Source organism: Marmota monax, unplaced genomic scaffold (assembly GCF_021218885.2).
Source record: "Marmota monax isolate L192 unplaced genomic scaffold, Marmota_monax_Labrador192_F-V1.1 WCK01_AAM20220418_F8-fsc00182, whole genome shotgun sequence".
NCBI lineage: Eukaryota > Metazoa > Chordata > Mammalia > Rodentia > Sciuridae > Marmota > Marmota monax.
Genome location: NW_026693043.1, coordinates 395253 through 413985, shown reverse-complemented (window position 1 = coordinate 413985; position 18733 = coordinate 395253). Strand labels below are relative to the sequence as shown.

The 18733-nt window shown below is 39.8% G+C and overlaps 1 protein-coding gene across 3 annotated transcripts in view; it reads right to left on the bottom strand.

Moving 5' to 3' along the window:
- Usp9x (ubiquitin specific peptidase 9 X-linked) overlaps nucleotides 1-17854 on the bottom strand; it is a 106628-nt gene extending 88774 nt beyond the window's left edge. For 2 of the 3 annotated variants that reach the window (XM_046453867.2, XM_046453869.2), the window contains exon 1: nucleotides 17091-17854. The gene's annotated coding sequence lies outside the window, so the exon portion shown is untranslated. Of the gene's footprint in view, nucleotides 1-15028; nucleotides 15112-17090 lie in introns of all 3 variants that reach the window. The other variant, XM_046453868.2, reaches the window with a different exon arrangement.
- Between the last annotated feature and the right edge of the window lie 879 nt (nucleotides 17855-18733).

The window sequence follows — 18733 nt, the reverse complement described above, 5'->3', positions numbered from 1 at the left end:
AAGGACACATAAAGACAGTGAAGAGAGAACTCACAAAATGGAAAAAAATTATAAATCGTGTATCAAAGACTTATATTGAGAATATAAGAATTCATAATAAAAAGACAATCCAATTAAAAAATGAGCAAAGAATCTGATAGGCATTTGTCCATAGAAGAAAAACAAATGACCAGTAAGCATATGAAAAGATGCTCAACTTTGACCATCAAAGAAATAATAAAAACCACAATGAGGTACCACTTTGCACCAAGGAGGATGGCTACAGTAAGTGCTGACAAGAATGGGAAGAAATCAGAACTCTCATGTATTGCTGACAGGAATGTGAAATGGTGCAGCTGCATGGAAAACAATATGGCTAAGCCTCAAAAAAAGTTCTAGAATTTAACCATATGACTAAGATCTGGCAGTTATTCCTCTGAGTGTCTTAAGACTTGAACAGATATTTGTACACCCATGTTCACAGCAACATTACTCACAGTAGCCAAAAAGTGCCAAATGTCCAAGGCGAATGGGGAAACAAAATGTGGTACGTACAAATAACACAGTATTATTCATCTTTTAAAAGGAAGAAAATTTTGTTACATTAAAGATGATTGAACCGTGTAGACATTACATTGAGTAAAATAAGCCAGTCACAATAGAACACAAATATTGTATTGACTCCACTTGTATGAAGTACACTTAAAATCATTAAATTTATAAAGAAAGTAGAATGGTAGTTGCCAGCTTCCCCCAACATATTAATGTTTTGTACCAGTGAGTAACAGAAGCTGAACTCAGCTTAGAGGCAGGGGTTACAGGTCTGGACCAGATCTCTATCCCCCACATTCTTCCTCTTGGCTTTGCCCACATGCTGTTTTTAAAAGCATTTATGTGGTTCTATCTGATCTTTATGCATTTCAGCCTTGTTTCCTAACTCAATAACCTCAATCCTTCTTTATACCCCAGCCCTTCCATCAGGTTACCATACCTTTTTTTAAAAAGTCATGTTATTTATTATAGTTTGTCATGAATTTAAGACCTTTTAAACTATCCTGTTTATTTTATTACAATTTTTATCGTCTTGCTAGTACTCTAATTACAAAGTAACACCACTTTTGAGCAGTTTGCTTTTAATCCCATTTTTCTTTTTTTTGGTGCACAATTTTGTAGAATGCAAGGGTTTTTTCAGCCATGCATATATACTGCAATATAAAAGGCCTTCAACAGATGATGTTTAATTGTCAAGTATCATCTTTTTCTCCGAAGGTGGCTGACACCTCCAGAAATTATTATTCTATTCCATTAACACAAAATCCTACTATACTTTAAAATTACTTAGTCCTACTTTTTTAAAGGTATATTTCAAGTCAAGATATCTTATCCTATATAAGACAATTCATAGCACAGTATTCAGAGTTTGTGCTGGCTCCCAAGAAAATGCGATAGTGGGAAGAAAATGCAACAGTGGGGAGATTAAAGAAACCATAACAATTTGACATCAAAATTATGCAGTGCTACACAACTTAATATATTATCCCTTGAATGAAAGGATAAACAAATGAACCATCTTTTTAGGTGGAAATATAAGTATCTTTCCCACACAAACACAGAAATAACCTAGTAAACATTGGCATTGTAGTTTCAGTTCCAATAATCCAACTCCACCAGGTTCCTATCAACAACACCAAGCTGGCTCAAGTTTACTAATTCTGTTCTACTTTAACAGATTTTTTTTTTAAAGCTAATTCAGTTACTTTCTATTTTAATGTTCCTTAAATATATGCAAAAATGAAATTAGGATTAAACTCCTTGTGTTTACTGCTCTTACATAACTATAAAATCAGTACAAATTTTTAAACTAAATATAAACAAAATCATTAATATTAATAGAATATGACAGATGGCAGCATATTTCTGCTAAGGCATGGGTTCCTCTGAGTTTTATATATCATATCACATGGGAGACAGCTCTCCTACTTCTACTTGAATTACTATACCACTTTGTATACATGGTGTGCTGTGACATCATTTGCCCTTGGAGCCAACAACTCAGGTGTTAAGTTTATCTCTATATTCCCACAAAACAAATGGTACAACTGAGCACCAAGACATTAAAAAACCAGAGCTAAGAAGTACTGAAATGCTGTCAGTTCTTGATTATAAGGCAAAATCATTCAGGTAATCCAAAGTACACGTACTTATGATCAACAGTATCATAGAAATGAGAAGACTTGCTTAAAAAAAAGAAAAAAAAACCTTTTAATTTGAACATAAATTCAATGTTCAAGGTCAACAAAGAGATACTTAAAAGGCCAGAATCTTGCAGATAATGGGAGGGATGGCTCACAGGATATTAAGATTTGGATATTAAGTGCTCCAAATTTAGGAAATGCTGTATCTTTTCTCCCCTTGGACATTTTGCCACAACACTGTGAGGCCCACTACTGTGTGCGAAAAAGACCCCCCCCAACCCACCTATTTCCTTTGTCATTGATACACATTACAGTTCTAACCCTGGAACAGAAAGTTAATATTCACCATCATCTATATTATAGCCCTTTAAAATATGAGGATTTATCATGTACATACCACTAGGTCTCTTTTCAAGACGAAGATACACTTTTACATATTCCTTTATTTACTACATACTTACAAAGGGTGTGAGGTTCCAATAAATTCCAGTCCCTAAACAAATCAATTAAAAAAGTGAGTAATGTTGACCTAAAATATTAAGAACAAGTCACATATCAGGTACTCAAACCTTCTGTAACATTTATCCTTCTACTCTGTTGAAATGACAGATTAAGATAAACAACTCAATTTCTGTTAATAGCATTTATCATGTTTGTCAAAATTATCTTAACACTTTTAGAAGTTATAAATCTAGTCATGAAATGCTGGTCCAACACACTGAAACTAAAACCTCATTTTCATCATAGTCAACATTTCAAAGCAAATCATTAATTATATGCATTTTGTGTTCATCTTTTTGCCTGGGATCTTCCACAACTAGTTTGCTGAAGTTGCAAATGTAGAGGTGTAAAGGATCTGAAAAACGAAACCAAAGAATTTCAAATTCCTTTTCAATGAGATTACCTACCGCGCCTTGTGATCTAATTAATATAACCAAACTGTTTGATGAAGCGTACAATTAACTGGGTTTTCATATATTCAGTTGTACAATTATTGCCACAATCAATTTCAGAATATTTTTTCACCCCCAAAAGAGACCCCATACCAGAGCTGAGGGTGTAGCTCACAGGTAGACCACAGGCTTATGTGTGAGGCCCTGGGTCCAACCCCTGGTGGAAGGAAGAAACCCCATACCCATCAGTAGCAATCACTCCCAATTCCCTCCACACCCCTTTCAGCCCCAAGCTAACCTATTCTGTGTCTCAATGAATTGAAATGTTTTGGATATCATATAATATGATGGCATCATATAATATGAGGTCTTTTGTAAATGGTGTTTTTCACTTAAGAATGTTTTCAAAGTTCATCCAAGTTGTAGTATGTATCAGTACTTCATTTCTTTTATTCCTAAATATTCCATTTTATATATAATATATACATATACATTCATCACTTGATGGATATTTGCCTTGATTTCTCTAATGGAGTTTTAAATACATAAATTCCATTAATCCGCAAAAGGATGGCAAGTTGAAGGACATCTCAGCTAATTAGCAAGGCCTCATCTCAAAAGTTTAAAAAAAAAAAAAAAAAAGCTGGGGATGTAGCTCAGGGGTAGTAAAGCACCACTGGGTTCTCTATCACACACACACACAAAAGAAAGAAAGCACACTTTGTTATATGTAAGTTATAAATTTCAGTTTAAAGAATTTACAGTAGATAAGTAGTCACTCAAATAATACTGAATTCTCCTGGCTTGGCATTCTATTGCACTGGTTCTCTCAAGAAAGTGTGGTGTAGGCCTTTAATTCCAGCAGCTATGCAGGAGGATCACAAGTTCGAAGCCAGCCTCAGCAACTTATGGAGACCCCATCTCTAAATAAAACATAAAAAGGGCTAGGGATGTAGCTCAGTGGGGTTAAGTGCCCCTGGGTTCAATCCCTGGTACCCTTCCCCCAAAACAAAGTGTGGTGTAGGGACTCCTAGAGTCTCTGAGATCTTTTTTCAAGGGAACTGAGAGGTCAAAATTATTTCCCTAAAAAGACGTTTGCCGTTTTCACTGTCATTCTCTCTGTTACAAAGGACTTCATCCAGAGGCTACATGAAATATTATATCACAACAGACTGAAATCAAAAACAGAGAATCTAGCTTCTAGAGATTAACAAAAATTGTAAAACAAAGTCACCGATCTCACCAAGGTTTTTCTTTTGGAAAAATTCTTTATCATAAAAATACACTAACATGCAATAGGTTATTTTTAAATACATAATTTTTAAAGATATATTTAAATTTCCAAAATAGGAAATATTGATGGATATAGTCCCACATAAAATCTCTCTGGGGTCCTCAATAATTTAAGAGCATAAAAATCTTGAGACCAAGTTTGAGAATGACTAGGCTAAGAAATACAATTAAAAAATAATTACAATAATGAAAATGAGGTCTGAGTATTTTCTCTAAATCATCTATGCCAGACAAAACTCACTGCTACTGTACGAACCTGTATACTTTCATCTTCAATTACAAAAACATAATTCCCCAGTAAATATTATTTTCCCTAGCTGGCCATATCACTTTAACAGCTGTAATGCTCTTAAAAGTTAAGCCAAACTTCAGATAAAAACTTAACCAAGCTTTGATCTAGGGTTATAGCTTGGTGGTAGCCTATGTGGGTAGATTCCCAGCACCCTGCAAAAAACAACCAACTAGAAAACAAAGTGAAACAACTCTAAACCTTAACCAAACTGTAAGCTGCTCTGCCAGTAAAGAAATTATACCCCTGGCTACCAAGTGTATTGTCCTTAAATTCACACTATGAGCTATTGGCCAAGTACAATTAACCCATTCTAAATAAAACAAAGCCTCCCAGACCCCACAAAGGCAAAGAATCATAGGGGAGGAAACATTCAAATTGTTACACTATCCTTCCATTTACGTGTCAATCCAACAACTCCTAAATCTATTAACTTTTTACTTTATTTTGCTTTAATTGAAATTTTCTCAAGACTCCAGTTTTATCCACATATCTGCTGATAAATGTAAAAATTAAAAACTTAAGGGTAAAAACAAAAGACCTACCTTAAGTCATGTCTTGTATACACACCTTCATTTTACACATAAGCATAAAAAGAACCCAAAAAGTTAGTGAAATGAATTTATACAGAGTGGGATAACTGGAACTATAAAATACAGCTCTTCTGACTGGAATCCAGTTACCCCTCCACTACATCACTCTCACGTAAAATATGAATGCCATTAAACATACAGAGATACGAAAAATTGTGCTCTATATGTGTAATAAGGATTGTAAGGAGAGCCTAGAGTTAACACACTCTGATGCCAGATTCTAGCCCCCTGTATTTGGGAGGGGTGAAGGTGAAAAACACGTATGTTAATAATCCACTTCTATAACCCAGATTCCTTTCTCTCTCTGCCCTTTCAACACACCTGAAACAGCAACAGCAATCACTGAAAGGGAACTGGGGTTAGGAGAAGGAGTTGAAAGAGAAGACAAGAGAAGTATTTTGCTCAGGACTCCAATGGTGACAGAGAAGCCAAAGTCAAATTAGCAGCACATCCCTCATACAATGGGAGCCCTGTGAATCTCATTCCTCTATATTCCATTCTCTAAATCATTGTTTATCATCACTTAGCAGAACTATTAAAACACTGTCCCAATACCCTGCTATCTCTCTTCCAACACAATCAATGTGGGCATCAGAATTGCCTTAAAAACAAATATACACACACAGTCTCACTTAAACTTGAAGGCCTAGCTCATTATCTCAAAATTTAAGTGCCCTAACATGACACTCAAACAATCCTTTGTGAACTTGGTCTCGAACTACCTTTGTAGTCTCATCTTCATGCCCCATCCCTCTCAGTAACTCCAGTGTTCCTTCTACATTCTGCTAGTTTTTCCTCCACAAACATTATCCTTTCACTTTTCATTGATCCTTTATCAAGTAATGATTCTCAATTTTGCTCTTAGGGCACATCTGGAAATGTCTCATGTCATTTTTAGTTGTCACAATTTAAGAGGAATGGTACTTGTGGAGAGAGGTCAGGAGTGAGTAGGACAGCATCCCACAACAAACAATAATATGGCCAAACAGTGTCACGGTATATAAACCTTGCCTGATCTCACATCAATCCTTTGCCTTCCTGGAAGTCCCTGTTCTAATCTATAAAAATAAATGAATAAAATAAAGGTCCATCAACATTTAAAAAATTTTTTTTAAAAAGGCACACCTCTGAGGACCAGTAAACCACACCCAAACCCAAACCAAATAATTTCTTCAACTCTTTTACCACTGCATTTTCCACTTTTGTTTTGAGGTGCTGAGGACTGAACCCAGGGCCTCCTACGTGCTAAGCACAAGCTCTACCAGTGCTCCTCAGCCCCTCATACCACACAGCTCTTACTCAACTGGATAGTTGTCTGTCTGGCCCATTTGACCTAAGAGCCTTGAAAGTAGAGATTAATTATCTTTATACTCGCCCTGCATCAAATGTTATTGAATGGATTCATTTTAGTCATTACAGTAAGATAGCTATCACCCAGTCCAAGTTCTTCATTTTACAATCTTATGGAGGTTAAACCACTTGCTCACTAGTTAGTAGTTACAACTATAAGCCAAGCCTTTTCACTGAGATTAGAGCTCTTTATTACCCATTACTCTCTCACAATTAAACTAAAGAAAGTTGCAGCCACTCATAAAAGACCACTCAGAGCCATGAGTGGTGGCACAGGCCTGTAATCCCAGCTACTTAGAAGGCTGAAGCAAGAGGATCATAAGTTCCAGATCAGCCTGGGCAACTTAGTGAGATCCTGTCTCAAAATAAGTAGCAGAGCACATGCAAGCACAAACCCTTGGGTTCAATCCCTAGAACTAGGGGGGTGAAGGGAAACCTCTCCTCAGGAAACTTCCCATAGTCACCTTCCCAGGAGCTGCTTCTGAAGAAATACAAAGAAAAAATAGAAGAGTTTAGAACAAAACAGAAGCATAGGAAAAATGATATCCAAGTTCAGAGAAAATAAAGACCACTTCCAATTGGAGAGAATTAGAAAATATTCCTCAAAGATGGCATGTGGCTCAAAGGAGATGGAGCTCCAATAATAAAAACCAGGGAATATGAAGATTGGAGCACCCGGGTCAGCTATGGACCCTTTGATTAGCTGGGGAGGTTAAGAAAACCTTGCACTGTAGTACATGCCTGTAATCCCAGGAACTTGGAAGGCTAAAGCAGGAAGATCACAAGTTAGAAGCCAGTCTCAGCAACTTAGGGAGACTGTCTCAAAATAAAAATGACTGGGGATGTAGCTCAGTAGGAAAGTGCCCCTGGGTTCAATCCCCAATACAAAAGAAAAGGGGAAGGGGGATAATCTTGTTACAGCAGACTGGACTAGCTGGCACAGTAAGAGTTTTGAGTAATTTTGGGGAGAGAACACACTTCATGATTCTTAAGGCTAGGTACCTGAATAGAAACCAAATAATCTTCCTATGATTTTATGATTCATTGACAGGATTCCCCTTCTCACAATGAACTGAGTATCAAGGCAATCCTTAGCTTTTATATGGCTCAAACAATGACATGCTCTGACATCAGACAAGGAATACACCTGAACACACTCCATTAGGTTCTTGCACCAACTCTAGGTCTGGCCCCACAATCCCTTTTGCCTGAGCTCAGGGAGCTCCAAGTCAACAACTCATTAAGAATTCTGGTAACTCACTAATATACTTCTACAAAAGACACAGTAAATAGACATATACACACTGATTAAATATATGTAAATGAAGGCTGGAGCTGTGGCTCAATGAGTGGTAGAGTGCTTGCCTAGCATGTGTGAGGCACCAAGTTGGATTCTCAGCACCACATAAATAAATGAATAAAATAAAGGTCCATCAACAAGTGTGTGTGTGTGTGTGTGTGTATGTGTGTATATATATATATATATATATATATATATATATATATATATATGTATGTATGTAAGTGAGATTTCCTGTAGTCATTTCCCTAACAATCCAGACAAATGCTATACATTGGCATCATCCTTTAATTTAATTTACAATGCATTCCTGAGCTGGGCGAGGTGGTTGCATATCTGTAATAACCAGCTACTCAGAAGGCTGAGGTGGGAGGATGGCCAGTTCAGAGGGCAGCCTGGGTAATACAGGCAGACCCTGATTCAAAACAAAAACAACAACAAGAAAAACTAACAATTTATTCCTGAAAATGTGACAGAAGTCAAATCTTTCAAAGTCAAACAATAAAGTCACATGGTTTTAGGGGTTTTCCCTGCTCCCAGAAAGCAAGAAAACAAACCCCCATTACCTTCATCTTTCAATAAGCTTTATCACACATTTGCCATATTTTTCTACTTCATTCACCACCACCTAACAAGGTCAACATAACCCAACTAGCACAACCTAAACCACTAAAGTTAAAGATTCAAATCCCTAATCAGTTCCCTGACTCAAAGATATTCAGTTTGCTTTTTCAGTCATTTGGTATAAAAATACACCTGAACTTGCAAGTAAACAAGATATAGCTGTAAAAACACAGTAAAGCTTTTGAAACCAAATTGTTCTCAGGCAGTACTATTTTGCAAAAAGAAAACAGAAAAAAATCTTTCATAAGTACCGCACAGAAGTCTGAACTTGACTGACTTAAGAAAGGAGAGGCTTGGGGTTGAAGTTGAGACTATACAAAAATTAAATCTATCACAACTAAAGACTAACATTTTTTCAATGGAAAAAAAGGTATAGTATCCAGAAAGCAGGGCTCATTGTAAAGTTCGTATAAAAGACCCTCGCTATATCCAACTATAATCTGCACTGTCATCTCATTTCCCTAGTTCACAGAACATTAAGGAAACAAAGACCAAAACTACAACTTAAAAAAATAAAAATACATTATCAAGAAAACAAAATCATTTAAAAATTTTTAATTAAGAAAAAAAAAAAAGAGCCTGGAGTCTTTCGGTGTTCATGTAAAGTATCCTGTACACATCAGTAACTACTTAAGAGAAAATCAACAGACACATAAAATGAAACAGGCTTAAAAGAATTAAATTATGTTCATAATATAACTGGCATTACCAGACAAAGGGAACTCCTAAAAAGGATACTGGAGAGCTAGGGCTGTAGCTCAGTGGCAGAGCGCTTGCCTAGCATGTGTGAGGCACTGGGTTCCATCCTCAGCACCACATAAAAAATTTTTTTAAATATATTAAAAAATAAAGGTATTCTGTCCATCTACAACTACAAAAAAAAAAAAAAAAAAAAAAAAAAAAACCTTTTTAATAGGGTATTGCAAAACAAAACCATAGAAGTGGGAACACATGGGAGGAGGTTTATGGAGAATTGGGAGAGAAGTAAAGGGGGAATAGGGGATCGCAAGAAAAATGATGGGAAAACAAGTAGTAAAGTTGTATTAAAATTAACTATGATGAGAGTTTTGAACAGTCTTTACAAAAGTTGTCTCTTAAAAGGGGGGGGATATAAAAATAATGTCTTTCATCTGGGCATGAATGTTAGAGTCTGTAAACAAGTCAAAATAACACCTGGCATTCAGCCAGGGGAATGTTAGAGTTCGTAAACAAGTCTGGATGGTGCCTGGCAAAATGCCAGAGGGAGTGGTTTGAGAAGTAACAAAAGCGAGCCATTAAGTGTGGAGATTCCTGATTGGTTGACTGCTGTATCTAGTTTATGCTAATTAGATAAGCTGTGTGGAATGTATAAATACTGCTCCTGTCCTGCAATAAACGGCTCCCACTCCTGCTGTATCAAGTACACAAGTTATTCGTCACCCCCCGGTTATTTTGCTGCAGCAGCCAGACTGCGGCAGTGGTGTATACCTGTACTGCTTGCTACCTGGGAGGCTGAGGCAGGAGGATCCCTTGAGTCCAGGGGTTTTGGACCAGCCTGCACCTTACCATATTGAGACCATGACTCAAAACAATACAACAAAAAAGCCTTTCAGGATGAACACATGGCACATACTCAAGTCCTGAGGCAGAAGACAGAAGATCTGTGAAAATGTGACTTATTAAACTGGTTATGTAACTCAAGAGGATCTTTAATAATTAGAAATTCAGAGGAAAGCATTTACCCCAAAAAGTTCATCACAGCATAACAAAAAAAAAAAAAAAAAAAAAAAGGAGAAAAAGAAAAAGAAGAAGAATTTAAAAGACATGGAGGAAGTTATGTAATGATAAACTCATTTAAAAGATTATAGGGCTATGAAAAATATTTATAGAAAGTTTAAAAATAGAATGGGGAGGGAGTGTACCTACAGTATTTCCCATCTAATTAAAGATAAAAGATAAATGAAAATAGACCTTTCAAATAATATGGGTGTTTCTATATGGTGAAATTAGTAGAGGTAGGGTTTTTGTTTACCCTTTATCTTTTACCCCCTTATGCTCCCCAATCTTTTTCTTAATGACAGAACATACTAACTTCACAATCAGATACAAATTACAGAAAGCATAACATCTTTAGAAAGCTTTCCATTAAATATTAAATTATGGCTTAAGTAGCAAGCTTTGGTATTTTGAAAATTAATTTATACAGAACATTATCCCCCAAGACACCAAATTAATGAAATATTACTGTGTTTGACAATGCCCTTTTCCAGTTTAGCTTACACCATTGGCCTGCTTTCAAAATGGTGTTGTCTCACAGACTCTTAACCTCTAAAGTGTTTCTGGAAATTGATTCTTAAATTCACTCTAACCAGTATATATGACAGGGACAATCCTTTCTTACCTTGTATTCCTGTTACCTTGTATATTACCTAATACATAATACTATGTACATAATAGGCAATTTAATACACAATTATTGGATTTAATATAAAATACAAAATAAAAAAGATTCAAGATAGATTTAGACAAAGTAATAAGCCTGAAGAAAAAGTAGGATATGCTGGAATTCATCTTTAAGTCAGCATTTCTCTAAGGATGATTCCCAGTGTGGGAATTTGTTAGAAATGCATACTCTAGGGACCCACTCCAAACTTAAACAGGATCAAACTCTGAGGGTGAGCACAGCAATTTGTTTTAATAAGCCCTCCAGTTTGGGAACCACTGCTAGTAGCCAGGAGCCAGCAAACCATGGTCACAGACCAAATTCATCCTCCTGTTTTTATTTAGGCCACAAACTGAGAATGGATTTCACACAGAAACATTCGTCAATTTGATAATAGGGATTAAACCCCAATTAAGCAAAATGGTGTATTACCCCCTACACAAACACCAAATTCTACTGTACTCAGACTTGAATTATACATGACTATCTTTAATTTCATTAATACAAAATTTATCCAATGTCCTTGATTTTGCCTTAGCTCACAAAGTACAATATGTTCATTATCCGGGCCTTCACAGAAAAGGTTTGCTGATCTCTGCTCTGAATTAGAGGTCTTATCACGGAGAATAACCAAATCCTTCTAACATTATCTTGATCACAGACAAAACACTCTGTTAAGGTAAAATGTGGGCCTAATACCATAAGACAATTTCCATACTCTCTGAGGTCAAAGTTAAGGGGTAGACTAAGAAGTTCCAAGTAGGGGCTGGGGTTGTGGCTCACTGGTAGAGCACTCGCCTGGCATGTGCGAGGCCCTGGGTTTGATCCTCAGCACCACCTATAAATAAAGGTATTGTGTGAAACCATAACTAAAAAAAATAGTAAATATTTTTTAAAATAATGGAAAAAGATGTAACCAACAACCAAAACTTACAACCCTCAATAACCAGTCTACAGGAAGGAAATGGGCATAAAAAGCAGGAATGGGAGGCTTCCCCTGCTCTCTTTGTTGGTTAAATTTCTTCTTGTCCCAATTCGGACTGCAGAAGATGGGATCTAATATCCAAGACTACCAAGCTCAAAATCATCCCAAGGCAAACAATTCATTTGATAATGGTTAACATGCGTCTAACATGTACAGAGCTCGTGTGATTGATCAGTTACAGTTATTGTGAACGGCATTACCCTAGGGGATCTGTAATATACACACACACAAAAAAAGGACAGAATCCTGGACCATATCCATTAGGAGGGAGAAAACTCAGTGTTAATTTTATAAATTACAAAGTAATTTTATAAATTACAAAGTAATGGTTTAGAAAATAATGTACTTTGTTGCATACAGAAATAGCTTTATGAAAAAGGTAATCTATACATGCCTATCTTAGTCATGCTACTGCATGTCTTTGAGGCATGCATTTGCTTCATCTGAAAAATGAGGGGGTCTGACTATCACCAAGATCTATTCCAAGACTCATCACAGAAGGATTATTAGGGTCAAGTGACTCCAAGTAGTGAAGAGTATAAGCAAAAGAGTGAAGAATTTTAAAATATCATACCAAGAGCTAGGGATGTGACCCCAATAAATATCTGAATTTTTAAAAAGGAAAGCAATGCCTTCACAGATATTTAACATACTAATTTTGGAGCTGAACCATAAGGTTCTCAAAAGTGACGAACTAACGTACTACACGTATGTGAATGAGATTGTGTGTGTGTGTGTGTGTGTGTAATCCCTAACCTGACACCTATTAATCTAGTGTCTGAATTTTTCACTGTTTGTGTTTGAGTCTGGAACTTTTGGCAATGTGACTGACAAAACTAAATTCATGCAAGAATACTGCTGCCTAGTGGTAAAAAACAAAATGCAAAGGGTCTCACCTCCCTTTTCCCTAAAATGAACTGCCAAAAAAAAAAAAAAAGCAGCAGCCAAACAAACCCTAGCTATACCTTAGTAGCTAGCTACACCAGAAGTTTATTTTAAATGCCCAGGTCCTGCTCCAAATCTACTCAACTACAATCTAGAGAGAATAAGACCTAGGCAAAAATACTTTGAAAAAGCTCTAAAGATGATTCTGATATACAGTTGAGGCAGAAAATCCCTGTTTGGAAGTAATTAAGAATCAAATTGGAAACTCATTTCCTGAATATACATATAGGACACAGGGGTGTATGTTAAAGGCCTCAGGACTTAACATGGGTATGTTAGAATAAATTTTAGGTCAAATATCTTAACAATACAGTATCACATTCCATTCCTTAAAAAGTATATTATATGGGGCTGAGGCTGTAGCTCAGTGGAACAGCGCCCGCCTCACATGTGTGAAGCACTGGGTTTGATCCTCAACATCACATAAAAATAAAGATTAAAAAAAAAAGTATATTACAATGATCATCACTTTATAACCAATAGTAATAACTAAATGATAAATTCAAGCCCCAATATGTATGTGCAAATATTTCCTTTTCCTTATGTAAATTACATTAACTTTAATACTGAAATCCTATTTTCTATGATAATTTAACAAAGAGCTTTGAATAATCTTATGTCATATTAAGAATGCTCATAGGGATAGTTGTACAGCTTACTGGTAGAGCTACAGCATGCAGGAGGCTCTGGGGTTCAATCCCCAGCACTGGGGGGAAAAAAAAAAAAAAAAAGGAATGCTGAGAGATCCTACAGTTTTAAGTTTCTTCTTCCCACACAGAATGTAGCAAAGGGGATCAAAGAAATTACACAAACATCAAACAAATGTCTGTTATTGCTATTTTGTTCATTCCACGAAACAATTATCAAATGATGCCACAAAAATGCAAAAGCAAAACCCTTAGTTTTGAAGTTTTTTGTGAAAATTAAACTAGTTTTAAACTACATAAAACTCAAGAATTTTCAAGTTGAGGTAACAGAATTTCACAATACTAAACATTCGCTTATGGGATAATTTAAATAACCTATCAGGCACAAATGCCTGTTTTACATCTTTTAGGAATGTTAAATTGTCTAACATTATTTTAGTCATAACAAACCCAGCAACTTAACTATCACTCTGAACACTGTGGCAGACATATGGAAGACAAAGAACCTATTTGCTACAAAGTTTCAACATCTCCCTTGCCAAAGATATTTCTCAAATTACATTTTGATAAGTCTTAAAACTAAATGTAAAGGTATTCCGGTATAGCAAACAATTCAAAAGATCTAATTTAAAAAAAAAAAAAAACAATAATCAATATCTTTTCACTAACATGGCACATTTGTTGAAGTACCACTGGCTGAGCCCCACAGACTTCAGACCCTCACCTGTGTAATGGAAATAATACTGTGTACATAATAAATGTAATGCTTAATAGTGCTGACATATAATAAATACTCAATAAAAGTTAATTATACTGATAACTGAAAACAGTTGGGGAAAATACATTCACTTATTTATCCGCTTAAAAGTTTTCAACTCTGCATATCAGAATCATACACAGTGCTTTCAAAATATACCTTTGCCCAAGCCCCGAATCAGGTTTTTAAAAACTCGCAACTGATTATAAGAGTTGAGGTCAATGTATTAACTCTTCCCCAAATAGTTAAAAAAGACTATGCTAAAATATACAAGAACTTAATAATAGACGGCTTTCAAATATATAGCTCTTAAAAAGAACCAAATGGAAACCAGAATCCTCTGTTTCTCAATTTTTGAAATGAAAACCATTTCAAGATTCCGAAAACCTACCAGCAAGAAGGGAAAATATAATGCGGGCAATAAATGAAAGCATTACGTTCTTTTAGAACAAAAATCAACTAGTAGCTCAATAACCATGGGATAAGAACCCCTCCCACCACTTACTGCCAAAAGATTCAAAAGAGAAATAATCCTTTAATGCACATATGTATATATTTCAAATAAAGTTCTTTAACCTGATTTAAGGATTGGTTATTAAAATTCTGAAACTAGTGCATAAAGACATTAAAATTGATCTCATGAAATAAAAATACGCTAGAAGAACGCTTGCATGTATCCAATTAATCAAGAACTGGATGACTGGCAAATTCATGGCACACATCCATTTTCAAAACTATAAGCAGCATTATTAATACCACGTCAAAGAAAAATGATCTCTGAGGAGATATCCACGAAATCTCTCGTCTTCTTGAGATATCAGAAAAGGTATTTCAAGATCCTGGAAGACAAAAGAGCCGAGTAAATCCTACTTGAGCATTCACCGATATTAAAAATAAGAGGGCTATGGGATACCAACAAGATACCTCAATAATTTGGTGAAAGGTAAAATCTACCCTTCGAAGTTACTTTTTGAAAGAATATAGATTCTCACATGTAGTGTCTTTGCTGTTATTTAGTCCCTCCAGAAATTCTCAGAAACTACCAAGGTCAGCAAACAAAAGAAACAGCAGAACATTAAGATAACAAGAATTAACAACAGTTACATGTACAGGGGGGAAAAATTTTATGGAAAGGAGTCAAGAGAAGAAACGGTATCGTCTAAAAGTTACGTTTTTAAATTAGAGAAAGCAAAACATGTTAGAAAATATCAAAAACATTTGAGTTCACCCTTGGAATATCCATTCAGAATACTTCAGGTTTTCCCTCAAGCCAAACACTGAAACAATAGTTTTAAAGGTTACAGTTACAAATATGACAAAGCACATGACTTTAAAAATTGAGAAAACAAATGCTGACTTCTTTGTAAATTTATTGCATATTTTTTTCCAAGAATTTGGAAGGCATTTGCTGAAACCAAAATGGCAGCCCAGTGAATCAGTCCACCAGTGAGATCTAAAGGAGTTTGCAGTCTCTATTTTTAAGTTCAAGTGTAAGGGTTAAGAAAGCCAAGCTAATCAAGGCTAACTAGTCCTCTATCATAAAGGTAAATAATCAGCTCCAAGAGAGGGTTAAGTACCTGCTGAAAACTTTCTTAATGCACCCAAAATGACTCTTCCTCAAGAGTGAAATTATACGAACGGTATTTAGACTCCGGGGTTTCCAGGTAAAAGAAGGTTACACTCTCTCCTCCCAAAAGAAAGCATGAATATTTAACGTAAACCTACAACTCGGTTAAATTCAGACAATCTGAATCAATTATACACACCTGTAAACTGCACCATGAAAATGCAATTAACGTTATAACTACGGAACCCCCCCCCCCCAAAAAAAAAACACTTAATTTAAGCAGGAGCTACTAAAAAAAAAAAAATCTTTCAAACCCCAGGGTAAGTTCCAGTCTCTGCAGAAATCCACAAACACACACACAAAAAAAGCCAAACAAAACAAGTAGACACCTGCTCCCTAACTCTTTAAATATTTCACAATGAATGAAAAAAAAGTCATTTATCCAACCCGAAGCCTCACACCCCAAGAATCTCAAGGTTTTATCACTAACAAACTCTCACATGCTAATATTTTCGCAGAAACAGTTAAAAATAGAAAGGTGGTAGGTCCAAGCTCACTTGGAAGCGATTTCTGCATCAAAACATCTTTCGCGGCTCGGGCCCTGGGCAACGAAGGGGGGCGAAGGAGGTGCCGGGGGCCGATAACCCGGCTCCGACTTCCAGACCACAGGGCCGCGGAGAAGCTGCGGGTTATCGCGGGAGGGTGGGGGGAGGCGGACAAGTCGTCAGGCCTGATAGCCAGGCGTAGCCGAGGCCTACCGCTCCAAATCACTCCACCTCAGTAATGGCGTTTGGTGTCAAGTGGAAAGAGACTGGGGAGAAGAGCGGCCGCGACTCCGCGGGGCAGCAAGGTCCCGGGCGGGGGCGGCTCGCCCCCGGCGCTGACCCGGCCCCCGGCGCTGACGGGGGGGGGGGGGGGGGGCTGCACGCCGCGCCCGGAGACTCCATCCTCCTACTCGGCCCCAGACAGGACGGGAAGGGGGAGGAGGGGGAGGAGGGGGAGGGACGGAGCCGTCAGCCATTTTCCCTTACAGTCCAAAACACACAGACACGCTCTCGGGACACCGGCTAAGCAGAGAACACAACCCCGCGCTCGGCCGGCCAGCCCGGACCGAGAGGGGGCCGCGGGGAAGCCCCCAGCCCGACCGGCAGACACTGAGGGAGGGACTTCACACACACCCCCCCTCCCTTCACCCACATCCAGCTGTTGGCCCCGGAAAGGAGCGTCGCCCCGGCGCGGCTGGCTACTCACCGCACGACACAGGCGTCTTCTTCTCAGAACCGGGACACGCGGAGGCGGGACGCAGAAAGGGAGGCAAACCTCGGTCCCGGGGCAAGGCCTAACCTGGGAGCATCCCAGGCCCGCGGGTGACGGGCGACAAAGTGTCCAGAGGCTGCGGCGACCGGGCTCGGGAGTGCAGGCGTTAAAACTAAGGGGCTGCACACGAGCGCTGGAATTCGCTCCTCACCGTGTCCACCCTGCAGCAGCGGTGGCCGCAGCCGCCGCCTCCTCCTCCTCCTCCTCCTCGGCCGGCAGCGGCCCTCTTCCCCCTTCTCCCCTCGGGCTGGGGCTCTAGCTGAGCTCTGAAGGGCTCCGGGCGGTGCGTTTCTCCTGCGTCACCTCCTCCCGCTCCTCCTCCTGCAGCGGCACCTTCACCTTCCCCTAGACGCCGCCTCTGTCCTGCTCCAGGCCTGGTCGCTCTGCTGCGGCTACCTTCTCGCTCCCGGCGCCGAGCCGAGCACCGGGCGCTAAGGCGGCCGCCTCCCGTGAGAGAGAGGCGGTGCAGCGGTCTCCCGCGAGGCCTGTGGGCTGTGCAAGGCGGGGAGGGGCTCGGCGCGGCAGAGGCCCAAACGGGCCGGGTGAGGAGAGGTTGCAGCTCCGGCGGCAGCGGAGACTAGCTTCCGCAGCCGCGGATACCCGTCCTCGTCAATATGGCGGATCCGGCAAACCAAAAGAAAAAAAAAAACCGCTCGACCAGTGGCGGCGGCGGTAGCGGCGGCGGCAGCAGCAGCGGTGGTGGCGGCGGCGCAGACTCCCACTACCCCCAGCACCGCCCAAAGCCCCGAGGTTCTCCGCCCCCTCAAGACCCCGCCCCCTCAAGACCCCGCCTCTCGATCCTCCCCCTGCCCCTACCCAGCCCCCCCTCACTCAGTTACCCCCTTCTCCCCCTCCACCCGGGCTGCAGAGCCTGGGAGAACCGCGTGAGCCGCCTGGGGGCCGGGCCTGGCGAAAGACGCCCAGAACCCTGAGAGCCGGTTGGGGGAGGGGGAGACAATGCGGTAAAGATTGTTCACGCAGTACCGTTTCTTCCGGCCAGCCCCTCCAGGGTCATGCTACGGCCACAAAGTGTTCCATACCCCTCGGCTTGGGAACTGAACGAGGGCAGAGGTGGCACGAGGACGGACCGAAAAGGGGGGGATGGGAGGCCCGAGAACATCTAGCATACCACGCTGAAGAAGGGGCTGGGCGGTGGGGACTGGCTGGGTATATGGCGAGGACAGGGTTAATCGCGTGAGCTGCAGCCGCGTCGCTGGGTTTGACTCAGGACGCTTGTTTTGTTCCATTGTGAACCGTGGCCCCGCCGACGAGTGCCCGGATGATGACGTCACCGGTCTCCCCCTTTTCCGGGATTGTGGGAGGAGGGGCGGAGGAAAGATGAGATTTCAAGACCTAGCGCTGGGCGGTCGCTGCTGCGGTGCCTGGGGGTCCCGGCGGCTCAGCTGACCCGTGTCACGTGACACACGAACGGGCCAGGCCACCGGTGGCGGCAGCGGCGGCGCGATGTCCCGAGAGTTTGGCCACCTGCTCCGTGCCGATAGGGGGAAGGTGTGGCTATATCTCCGCGGAGGGAGGAGGGGGTGGGAGTGGAAGCTTCTTCCCACCCTCTGAGGGAG